Source organism: Helianthus annuus, chromosome 13, assembly GCF_002127325.2.
Source record: "Helianthus annuus cultivar XRQ/B chromosome 13, HanXRQr2.0-SUNRISE, whole genome shotgun sequence".
Lineage (NCBI taxonomy): Eukaryota > Viridiplantae > Streptophyta > Magnoliopsida > Asterales > Asteraceae > Helianthus > Helianthus annuus.
The window spans coordinates 161,598,935-161,610,800 of record NC_035445.2 but is presented as its reverse complement, the minus strand read 5'-3'; the positions used below and the strand labels follow the sequence as shown (position 1 = coordinate 161,610,800).

Below are 11,866 nucleotides of genomic sequence, written 5' to 3'. Positions count from 1 at the left end.
CGACGCGCGTAACCATCGGATCAGGGCAAAAATCACGCATGGATCGGTTAATCACGCATGGGAGCCAGTTAATCACGCATGGGAGCAGTTAATCACGCATGGGATCAGTTTTTTGGAGATAATCACGCATGGAAGTATAATTACGCAAGTTAAGTTGATCAAAAAATGTGATAATCACGCATGGGAAAATAATTACGCACGTTCTATTTTGGTCGCGTACGTTAATGTACGTTAAGCCCTGAATTACATTATACTTTCTCTCTCTCTCTCTCTATAAATATATATATATATATATATATATATATATAAGGGAGAGTTAAAATGAGAACGCTAAATATCGCGAGAAACCGTGAGAACGAATCAAAAAACCACGAGAACTTTGTCAAAAACAATTCAAATTCAAAATTTCTTTTTACACTTATCATTATTATTTGAGTACAATGTTATAAATTTCATTTATACGTTTAAATTTACGTGAATTCGTAAATAAAGAAAATTACACATGTGTAAGTTTGGCATTTACACATGTGTAAATTTGTTATATTTACACATGTGTAAAAATTCTAATAAAGGTGATTTTGAGAGAAGAAATTAATTATTTGATGTTGTAAATTCTTTTTTTGATGTTCTATTCTAATTACAATGAGATTTGTATTAAAAATTTTTTGGTTTTGATTGGTTTTCTTATTCGTTCACACGGTTCTCGCAATATTTTGCGTTATCAAGATAACCCTCCCATATATATATATATATATATATATATATATGACAAGGATCGGTTAGGAACCACCCTTTATTGCGATAACCGCGAGAACGAATGTGAACACAATCAAAAATACCTAAAAAATACACAAATTTTTTTGTATTATTTTTTTATATAAAAATCGCTACTTCTTGTTTTTAAAAAAATTCGAGTAACAATTTTGGATGCACATGTGCATATGTATCATTTCTTTGACAAATTCCGTAATAAATTACCAGTATCAGATAATTGCACTTTCATTTACACTACCATCCGTAATACAATACTTTTACATTACCAATATTGAAATGCACATGTGCATCTATATGTATGAAGATGATATAACGTATTTTTGGTACACTACTTTGAATACACTTTCCTTTTCATCTATCATACCATCCATAATACACTTCCATTATCTCCTACTATCCATAATACACTACCATTATCTCCTAATCCATAATACACTATCATTACCAATATGTATAATATTTTTCAATTTATGCACATGTACATCAACACCTTTCATACCATACCAAACAACATATTACATAATAAAGTGACAAATATAGCCAAACCATCAACCACTAGATATAACTAACAAAAAACATGTATATTGGCCTACTTCATCATTGAAAATCACAAACTTTTTGTTCCAAAACACGTTATATCATGTTAATACATATAGATGCACATGTGCATTTTAAATATTGCTAATGTAAAAAGCAGTGTATTACGGATAATAGTGTAAATGAAAGTGCAATTGTCTAATACTGGTAATGTATTACGGAATTTGTCAAAGAAATGATACATATGCACATGTGCATTGATAATTATTACTCGAAATTTTTTTTAGGGAAGAAACATAGAGATTTTTTAAAAAAAAATATATATATTAATTTTTTTGTGTGTTTTTTAGGTATTTTTTGTGGTCACATTGGTTCTCATGGTTCTTGTAATAAGAGTGATTCTCAAATGAACCCTACCATATATATATATATATATATATATATATATATATATATATATATATATATATATAGGGTATGGATCTTGAGAAAACTAGTTTAAATGAGAAAACAAAAAAACTAACTAAAAAGCCTAAAAACACACCAATTTTTTTTATATTTTTTTATAAAAAAATCGCTATTTTTTATGTATGGAAAAAAATTCAAAAAAAAAATTGTATTGCACATGTGCACTATTACGGATATAATGCACATGTGTAGTACACATATAATGCACATGTGTAGTACAACAAAAAAATTGAAAATTTTTTTATATATATAAAATAGCGATTTTTTAAAAAAATTTTGAAAAAAAAAATTTGCTATGTTTTTTAGCTTTTTTTAGGTTTTTTTAGTTAGCTTTCTAGTTTTCTCATTTAGATGTAGTTTTCTCATGATCATCTCCCTATATATATATATATATATATAGGGAGCCGCTAAAATGAAAACCACCCCCAGTTGTAAGAACCATGAGAACCACTCTCCACCAATCATATTCTGCCAACCAAAAGGGTAATTTGGTCATTTACCCCCAAATGTCAAATCCCTTCTCTCTCAACATTTAACTCCAACAGCTTTTAAAATGTCAGATACTTTTGCTTTCTTTCATTTTTTGTTCATTTTTACTACACACACTTGAGGTGTGAGAGAAACTTTCTCCCTTCTCTATAACCAGATCTGATTATTTTTTGGCTTCAAATCACTGTGTAGATCTGATTATTTTGCTTATTTCTCATCGTGTGGATTGGAGTTCTTGGGGTGAACTCCTATCCAGAATCTGAATCCGTGAAGAATGGGTATAAGTTTATGTGTGGCCGCCATGGTGGTGCTCGATGACCTCCGCCGTCACCTCTTCCGCCGCCATGGTGGTGCACGGTGACCTCCACCGTCACCCCTTCCGCCGCCACCTGTGACCTCCCCTCCTTCCGCCGCCACCTATTCAGGTCACCTACACACCACTTGTAGGTTTTGATTCGATGAGTGACGGCGGTCACCATGGTCGATGACTTGAGATGATCGACGGTCACCACGGTTGATGACGCCCGATGCCGGTGAGATGGTTGGGTGTTTTTAACTAAAAATGATGGGTGTTCTTTACTAAATTGGTAAGAATTTAAGCTTTTGATTCCCCCTGTTGTGTTTAAAACAGAGATGTCTATGATGAACTTTTGTCTCTGTTTTTGTTGTTTGAATCTTTGTTTTGAGTGGTGGGTAAAGGTGGTTCCGGTGATTGGGTGGTGGGTAGAGGTGGTGACGGTTTTGGGGGTGGCCGGACGGTGTTAGCGGCTGTGGTGTTGGAGGTGGTGACTGCGTGAGTGGTTTTGATCGGTATGATTTATTTGATCAGTGAACTATGTTCTTTGCTTTTCTAGAGATTTTTTGATTTTCTGCTGATTTTTTGGCATGTGTTTTTGATTTTCTGGTGGGTTCTGATCTGTGGATTTGGTTGGCGATGATGCAAAAAAAAACCTAGCTTTTGATGACGATGGCGCGGCAACGATGGTGGAGGGTAGGTTTTTTGAACCTGCAACCCCACTTTGCAGCCTTTTTGATTATCGTAAAATCTGAGCCAAAACCCGTTCTTTTTCGAGATACACTTTTGTTTTTTTGGTGTTGTTGGTTTTTTATTTTCTTTTCCCCCGTCGATGACGATAAAAATATATCCGAGACACCTACCGACTTTGCGATTTATGGGTGCGTTCGTCTTTGCGTAAACAAGTTTTCGTGTAAAAAAGTTTTTGTGGAAAAAAAGTTCAACCGTAAACTTTTACGTAAAACGTAAAAAGTTTACCGTAAAACTTAAAAAAGTAAAACGTGAAAAGTTTAACGTAAAACTTAAAACGTAAAAAGTTTTACATAAAACGTAACATTTAAAAACATAAAAAGTAAAAAAACGTTGACGTAAAAAACCGGTGCGTAAAACGTAAAAAAACCGGTGCGTAAAACGTAAAAAAACCGGTGCGTAAAACGTAAGAAAACCGGCGTGTAAACCGTAAAAAAACCGGTGCGTAAAACGTAAAAAAACCGGTGCGTAAAACGTAAAAAAACCGGTGCGTAAAACGTAAAAAAACCGGCGCGTAAAACGTAAAAAAACGTTGACGTAAAAAGTTTAACGTAAAACTTAAAACGTAAAAAGTTTTACATAAAACCTAAAATTTAAAACACAAAAAGTAAAAAAAACGTTGACGTAAAAAACCGGTGCGTGAAACGTAAAAAAACCGGTGCGTAAAACGTAAAAAAACCGATGCGTAAAACGTAAAAAAACCGGTGCGTAAAACGTAAGAAAACCGACGTGTAAAACGTAAAAAAACCGGCGCGTAAAACGTAAAAAACCGGCGCGTAAAACGTAAAAAAAATGGCGCGTAAAAAAACGGCGCGTTAAAAAACGTCGAAAAAACGGTGCGTAAAAAACGTGTTAAAAACTTTTTACGTAAAAAACGGCGTTAAAAAATTGTCGCGTAAAAAAAGGTGTTAAAAAATTGGCGCGTTAAAAAACGGCGCGTTAAAAATCGTCGAAAAAACGGCGCGTTAAAAATCGTCGAAAAAACGGCGCGTTAAAAACGTCGAAAAAACGGCGCGTCGTTAAAAACGTCGAAAAAACGGCGTTAAAAATTGTCGCGTAAAAAACGACGTTAAAAAATTGGGGCGTAAAAAACGGCGTTAAAAAATTGGCGCGAAAAAACGCGGCGTTGTAAAAACGGCGTTAAAAACGGCGCGTAAAACAACGGCGTTAAAAAATTGGCGCGTAAAAAATAACGACGCTTGAAAAAACCCGGCGTAAAAACGGCGCCTCAAAAAAACGTAAAACGTAAAAAGTTTAACGTAAAACTTAAATTGTAAAAAGTATAAAAAAACTTTTAAAAAAAATCTGAATTTTAAAATGTTTTTAATAAAAAAGTTATGTTTAAAAAATAAAAAATAATATAATAATACAAAAAAACTAATAAAAAACAATAAAGATAAAAAGACAAAATAGAGTTATTTTACCAAATTAACCTTTTGAATTATAATATTAAAAACATAATAAGACAAAAACCATTTAATATTAATTTTTGTTACTTTTAATCTCATCCATCTATCTTGTTAATCTAAATGCTAGAAAGTGGTTCCCATGGTTTTTACAACTAGAGGTGGTTTTCATTTTAGCGATCCCCTATATATATATATATAGATATATATATATATATATATATATATATATATATATATATATATATATATATATATATATATATATATATATATATATATATATATATATATATATATAGGGGAATGTTCATTGGAGAAGAAAAATAAATTAAGAAGAAAAAGAACAAAGGGTACAAATGTAAAATATGAAATAGTTTTTCTCTCAACTCATTTATTATTATCTTTCACTAAACACTATCATCCTCCACACTTAAATTTTTGCTTACACACATCAAAATTTATCCTACACGTTTTGAAATTTATCCTACACATATTGAAATTTATCATACACAGCTCGTAATTCATCCTACACACCTCGTAATTTATGGTACACCTTAATTTATATATTTTTTTCTTTTTTTGAAAAAATATGTTTTTTTGAAAATAAATGACAAATTTAATGTAGTTAGCTATTAAAAAGGAAGACTATCTACTCTTACACTAATATTAAGGGCATGTTTGGCTAAGCTTTTCAAAACAACTTATTGACTTATTGACTTATCAAAAAGCCAATAAGTTGTTTTTGTGTTTAGCTAAGCCAAAAGTCCTTTTAGAAATGACTTTTTGCAAAGAAGAAAAAGGAGGTTTCAAGAAGTCACAATTTGTGACTTTTTGGCCAGTTTTTAACTTTTCAAACTACAAATTATCAATATACCCCTTCTTTACCCCCTTATATCTAAAAGAATGCCCATTTTAGTCATTTTACATCAATAAGCTAATTCAAACACTTTTTTTAAAAACTCCTTTTCAAAAAGTTCTTTTCCCAAAAGTAATTTTCCAAAAGTCTATTTTAACTATAATAAGCTTAGCCAAACATGCCCTAAATACAAAAATAATTATCAAACCTTTTTTTTCCAAATAGACTGATGTGAATTATAAATAATCATATGTGTGTGAGTAACCTAATTTTCTTTCAAGTTATTTGAACCTTAAGTTATGTAATGTCTTGATTTTTTGGGGTTCTCTTTGTGTATATATATATATATGAATGCCAAGATCAAGAGAAAGGATCATAGCTTTTCTCTTTTGTTTGGGGAAAGGATATCCTTGTATTCTAGTGGCAATAATGTAAAGGACATTATCGTAATCTTCTACACATGGCCACCATGTTATGGCCATTTGTTCCACCCCACATCTTTAATATATACATGATCGACAAAGACAAAACACACATTAGTCTTTTTATTTGTTGTGATGTTTCACACAAATATGTCTTTATTTGTTTCTCTTTGTAACATCAAAACAAGGTAGAACAGATGAAACAACAATTTAGATTATTTTTTATGTATCAGCTAATACAAGTATTACTTACTGATGGACAGTTCCATCACCATACTGAACCAACGAGTATTACTGATGGACAGTTCCATCATATATACAAATAGGATACTAATTTGGGAAATTCATACAAATTCTGGTATTTAAACTAAATTACAAAAGTACAAATAAATGAAAATACGTTTTTTTTTATGAATTTGTCTTAGGCTCGGTTATTGCATAACTCGTGAAATAACTAGCCAATTCAATTATACAGTTTAACCAAAAATAAGATAAAGTCAACGGTTAGTAAATCTTCGCTTACAAAAACATTAGTCATCGGAAGAAGAACAAGCAAAATTTTGGGTCATCTTCACTTTCCACCGCATTTTCATATGTTCCCTTAAGTTCTTCCCCGTCATCATCAGTATGTCCACATCAAAGGACTTCAACGACATCACATCACATTACAAGATATGCGGGTTTTTCTTCCTCCTTCACTTCTTCAGTTGATGCGAGGTTTACCCTTTCACTGCTTCGGAAGATTTCTTCATCATCTATATTATCGTTATCGGGGACTTCATTTTTCCATTGTTTTAGGTTATAAATCCCTCTAGCTCCGTCTTCACATCAATCACCAATGTTTCAAATCAATTAATGTTGAGGAATCATACGATACATAACACACTTGTTGTGCTTGTGACACTAGAACGAGCACGTTGTTAGTTTTTAGCCTCGATTCGAATTTGATATCTAACAAGCCATGCTTTTGATCCATTGTAACCCCTTGGCTTGTATCATACCAAATACTATTATTAAAATTATATGTATTTAAGCTAATATAAAAGATATACACATTTAAGCTAACATATAAAAGAAACAAAATATGTTTAAAATTTAAAAAATTACAAATCATAACTAAATTTATCCATACATAGCATTAACTATAAATCACAAGGGTTTTTCCATATACAATATTTAGATGAAAATACAAATCATCAGCATAACATGAGGAATTTCAAGTATGGTTGTTAAAATAACTCGAATCTCAATTGAAGAAAGCTTGTAAATAGCTCAATCAAAAATCAACTCGCTTGTAAATGAGTCTTTTGGGTTCGGTTTAGCTTGTAAACAAATCGAGTTCTAGTTGACTTTGGCGCGTATTAGTACAACTTGATTAAGTTAAACCCAACTTAGAACGTTTTATATCCAAGTCCATTATTACATTTTGTCACAACAACAAGTTACAAGCCAAGAACCCAATCACAAATTTTATAGCCCAAGGGCCTGACCCTATTACTCGCATAGTTTCTTTTTCATTATACCATGGATTTAATTTATTGACCTAGGATTTATCTTCTCAGGTAATTTGTTAAGCCTTTGCAGTATTTATATTTATATTTATATATATATATATATATATATATATATACTAGTCGTTTACCCGCGCGATGCGGCGGGAAACATATCACTTAGGTTGGTGAGTTTAGGGCTATGTACAAGAAAGTTTCCAATGTGGCATGCGACGACGATGGTGGCAGTGTAGTAGAACGTGAGGGTCAGTTGTGGCCTTCTTCAGCGGCGGAGAATCAGCGGTGTGCGGCGATTGATGGTTTCGTGATGGCGTTTGGTGGTTATTGTGCGACGGCCGGTTACCGGCTTCAGGAGAAAACAAAGAAAATTGTGTGATTCTAGTTATGTTATGAGGGGTTTTAAAGATGTGGTTAAATCAACGGTTTTGAATGATGAATCGTATCATTAATTACATTACAATGAGGCCTTCGGCAGTGGCGAAGCTTGACGTTTTCTAATAATGTTCAGGGCATTCAAAATTTAAAATCCCGCCCAAGAATTAAGGGTATTGTTTGAAAGCCAAAAATCCGACACAAGAGATTGAGGATATAAAAGGTATCGTTGGAAAGGTGTAAAGTGTATTGTGCTTTAGAGAGTTGTACATCATGCTTTGAATGTGTTTCAAGTAAAGTGACAAATTATCTTAAGCTGTTATGCTATATAATATAGTATAGATTAATGAGATCAAGTAATAAATGAATTTTAACTTTATTAGCACAAATTTTATCACATGTTAAATTTGCAAGATAAGTAATATAGGTAATGGTTGGTCATTCAACACTCATCAGTTTACGTAATTAAATAGTCACTGAAAGAAAATAGGAGTTATATTGAACAAAAGAAAATAGGAGTTATATTGAACATATGTATCGTCAATAGCATGTAACGTGTCTACTGAAAAACAACCAATAAAATTCCAGGTACTTTGTACATTGAACTTCAGAGATTAAAGTTGTCAAGTTGGCCTTTAACCCAACAGCTTCTCTTTCGTTTGTCCAAACATCCAGCTGACCCAATTATATATCATTCATGAGCACAAAAAAAAATTAATCCAGAATATTCAAAGGAGGCGAAACCGCCTCACATATATTATCGTATCATTCCTGTTAATGTAATCATGTTTAACACCAGTTAAAAATGGACTAAAACATGTGCGGGTCAACCTAGCCCACACCAAAAGATTACCCATTTGAGCAATTACACAACTCGTTTGACCCACTCCTTATACCGCTTCTGGTTGGTGTCAGGCTGCCTTCATAAATTATTACAAGTAAAATCTTTAGTGATATGTGTGGGTCTAAATAAGAATCACAATAGATGCAAACAACCATAACAAGAGAGTTTGGTAGAAGCATCAACAATAAATTATAACAGATCATAAAATAAGCTCTTGAAATTGGTGTAAAATGGACGAACACAGGTATTTAAAGGTCAATCCAGGCGCAACTGCATTTGTCGAAGAACTCACTGAGGCTAAATTGGCAGCACCTGAAGCAGCACCCAAACCACCTGGTGCTCTGCTGGTTGTAAACTTAGAAGAACCACGTCGTACGGAAGCAGAAGCCACCACTGCTTGTTGCTGTTTAGGGGAAAGATGAAAGCAGGCCCAACACTACAAAGTAATAAACTTATAATTAACAATAAACACTTACAATTTAGATAATAGAATCACTAAATAAATAAGCTAAAACATACCAGGAGTCAAATTCTTGAAAACAATTATAAAAAACTTTTTGAAAAGAAAATATAAACTCCAACGATCTAATTGATCTCTTGTACAACAAAGTTGAAAACAAAAAGTAGTATTCTTTTCCTTTTGGATTTCATGGGTATTGTAGTAAATTTTGTAACCTAAAATAAATTTTTTATTCTCATATTATTTTTGTAGGTTCATTATGTAACATTTTCCATAAAAAATATAATTTTGAAGGGAAAGAATTAACATGCCAAATTTAGAATATGGCCTAACAACCATAGTAGAATGCACGATAAATCAATGCAATTTAAGGAGGTAATTTAGGTCGGGGTAGGTTTAGTCTAAATGGGTTCGGGTTAGTTTCAGGATGAACCCGCAAACCCGTTTAGGTTAACCCGTTTAGAACATATGTCTGCAAGAAAGAAATACATATATAACTGCACTCGGACAAAAACAAAGCACTTGCATTTTTATAATTTAAAAGCTTGTAATAAGTAAATTTACCTTCACTGATGTTTAGTGTTTCACTCTTAACATCATAGTAACTTCTCGAGCAAAATGGCTTTCAAGAGCAACACATTCATCTATCTTACTCCCATGGTTGAGAACCTTTACTGCCACAGTTGAATAAAGATCAATGAGCCAACTGTAACTTTATACTAATTACTTGAATTTCATTGTATATATAAACGTTTTTATGGGCCTCACCAGACAGGATATTGCTTCTTGTAGGTTCCTCCTTGCCAATCACCTGAGAATTAAGTTGAACTTCATCCAGTAGTAAATAAAATAAACAAAAAGGAAAAAAGCTTATAAAAAATGAAATGAAGTCAAATCATGAGCCTGCACATGTTCCAACATCACCGATAGTTCCATACAATTCCATGTTAATTCAGGTTGGGATTCCGAATTATTCACGTCTCCACTCCCGAGCGCTTGTTTGATCATCTCTATACGAACGTTAAGAACTGCATGGAATGACCGAGCTAAAACCCTTCCACTAATAGCAGCAAGCAAAAATCTTCCCTGTTAACCATTAAAAATGATTAATTAATATAGTTTGCTAAAGAAACACAGTTCTAGCACCTTAACAACTTACATTGGCATCTTCAGAGTGAAGATTGAATTGTGGCTCGATAACATTTACCATGAAACGGCGAGTGCCCTCTTCATCGGAGTCATCAAATCCATGTTTGTCTATCGATTAACCGGAAAAAAGGATTAAAATCTTACATAAAAGGATAACAGCCTGTATATGTGATCAGATGAATATGGTTTTGTACCAATAACCCCAAATGATTGACTGTCTACTTTAGTAGAATTTGCTGAAGACAGGTTTAACCCGATGCCTCCTTTTGTTTAGAAAAACTTGCACCTTGACCAACAGAAGGGTTCTTTGAAACATCTTCATGAGAAGATTCCTTTACATATTGTGCTTGATTCCCTTCTAGAAGCTTCTGCTGGGCATACTGACGAGAAGGACCTTTGTAAAGACCTTTGTCGTCTGCCACCGCCAAGATCTAATCTGTCAACCAGCTGAAATGATCTAATCTGTTAACACAAATGAAGCTGAAACATAAACAGATGTTACCTAACAGGCAGGCTAGTTTTGAAGCCAAATTTGGGTAGCCTCAACAGATGTTACCAAATCTGGGCAACTATCTTCAATCTTCAACAAAAAAAGATCAATTAGACCATCTCATTTGATTTTTCAACATCATCCGTCAGTCCCTCCATATACTTGACGGGAATCGCATTTGGAACTCCAACCACCGAGATCTGATCATCATCAATTTAATCATCAACTTCTCAAAAACTCACTCTCATCGATCGATTTCAGTTCACCGTTCACTCTGTATTCTTAATAACCATTAAAAACAAACAAAATTAGCCACTCAACCGCATCATTTTGAAAATTAATCAAACAAAATCAATATATTGATGCAAAAAACCTAGAACACTCATCGATAAATTTAATACGATTGTGTAAGATCAAAATCGTATTCAACACGAACAAATTATTTATACTGAGTTCCGAACAAGCAAAATTAACAATTGAATCGCATAATTTTGAGAATGAATCAATAGATCGATGAACATTCATCGATAATAATGGATTTCATTTGGATTTAATTCGATGAAAAAAGTGCGTATAGATCTAGAGAACAAACAAACACTTATACCTGAGAGATCAAATGGAGATTTGATGGGCGAGAGCGTGAAACATGAAATTGACGCCGTGAAATATTTCTTGTCGAGACCGATCTGGCGTAGTGTAGTAGAAATAGAGCTGGCGAGCTATCATAACCTGAAAAATGAATATTCAAACCAATTTTTGAAACTTTTCTTACATTTAACTGATCAACCTTTGGCAACACGTATAGAAACAAAAATGAATTCGAGATTAAGAGAAAACTCACAGCTTTTCTGACTCTCTCAGACATGGAAAACCGCTCTAAGATGAGTACACCTTTCACAGATCTGAGCTTAAAATAGTATTCATCTTGATGAGACGATGAGTACACCTTTCACAGATCTGAGCTTAAAATCCAACCCGCATCCTTCGTCGCCGTCCTCTGAATGTAAAACTCCTGAATATAAAACTCATATCTGAGCTTA

The 11,866-nt window shown here is 33.1% G+C and overlaps 1 long non-coding RNA gene across 1 annotated transcript; it reads right to left on the bottom strand.

The window, feature by feature from the left end:
• Positions 1-10,167: 10,167 nt before the first annotated feature.
• LOC110903503 lies at positions 10,168-10,714 on the bottom strand. The gene is made up of 3 exons (XR_004876480.1): positions 10,531-10,714; positions 10,347-10,444; positions 10,168-10,273 (listed from the first exon to the last, which is right to left on the bottom strand). It is a non-coding gene; the product is annotated as an uncharacterized LOC110903503 (long non-coding RNA).
• Positions 10,715-11,866: the final 1,152 nt, after the last annotated feature.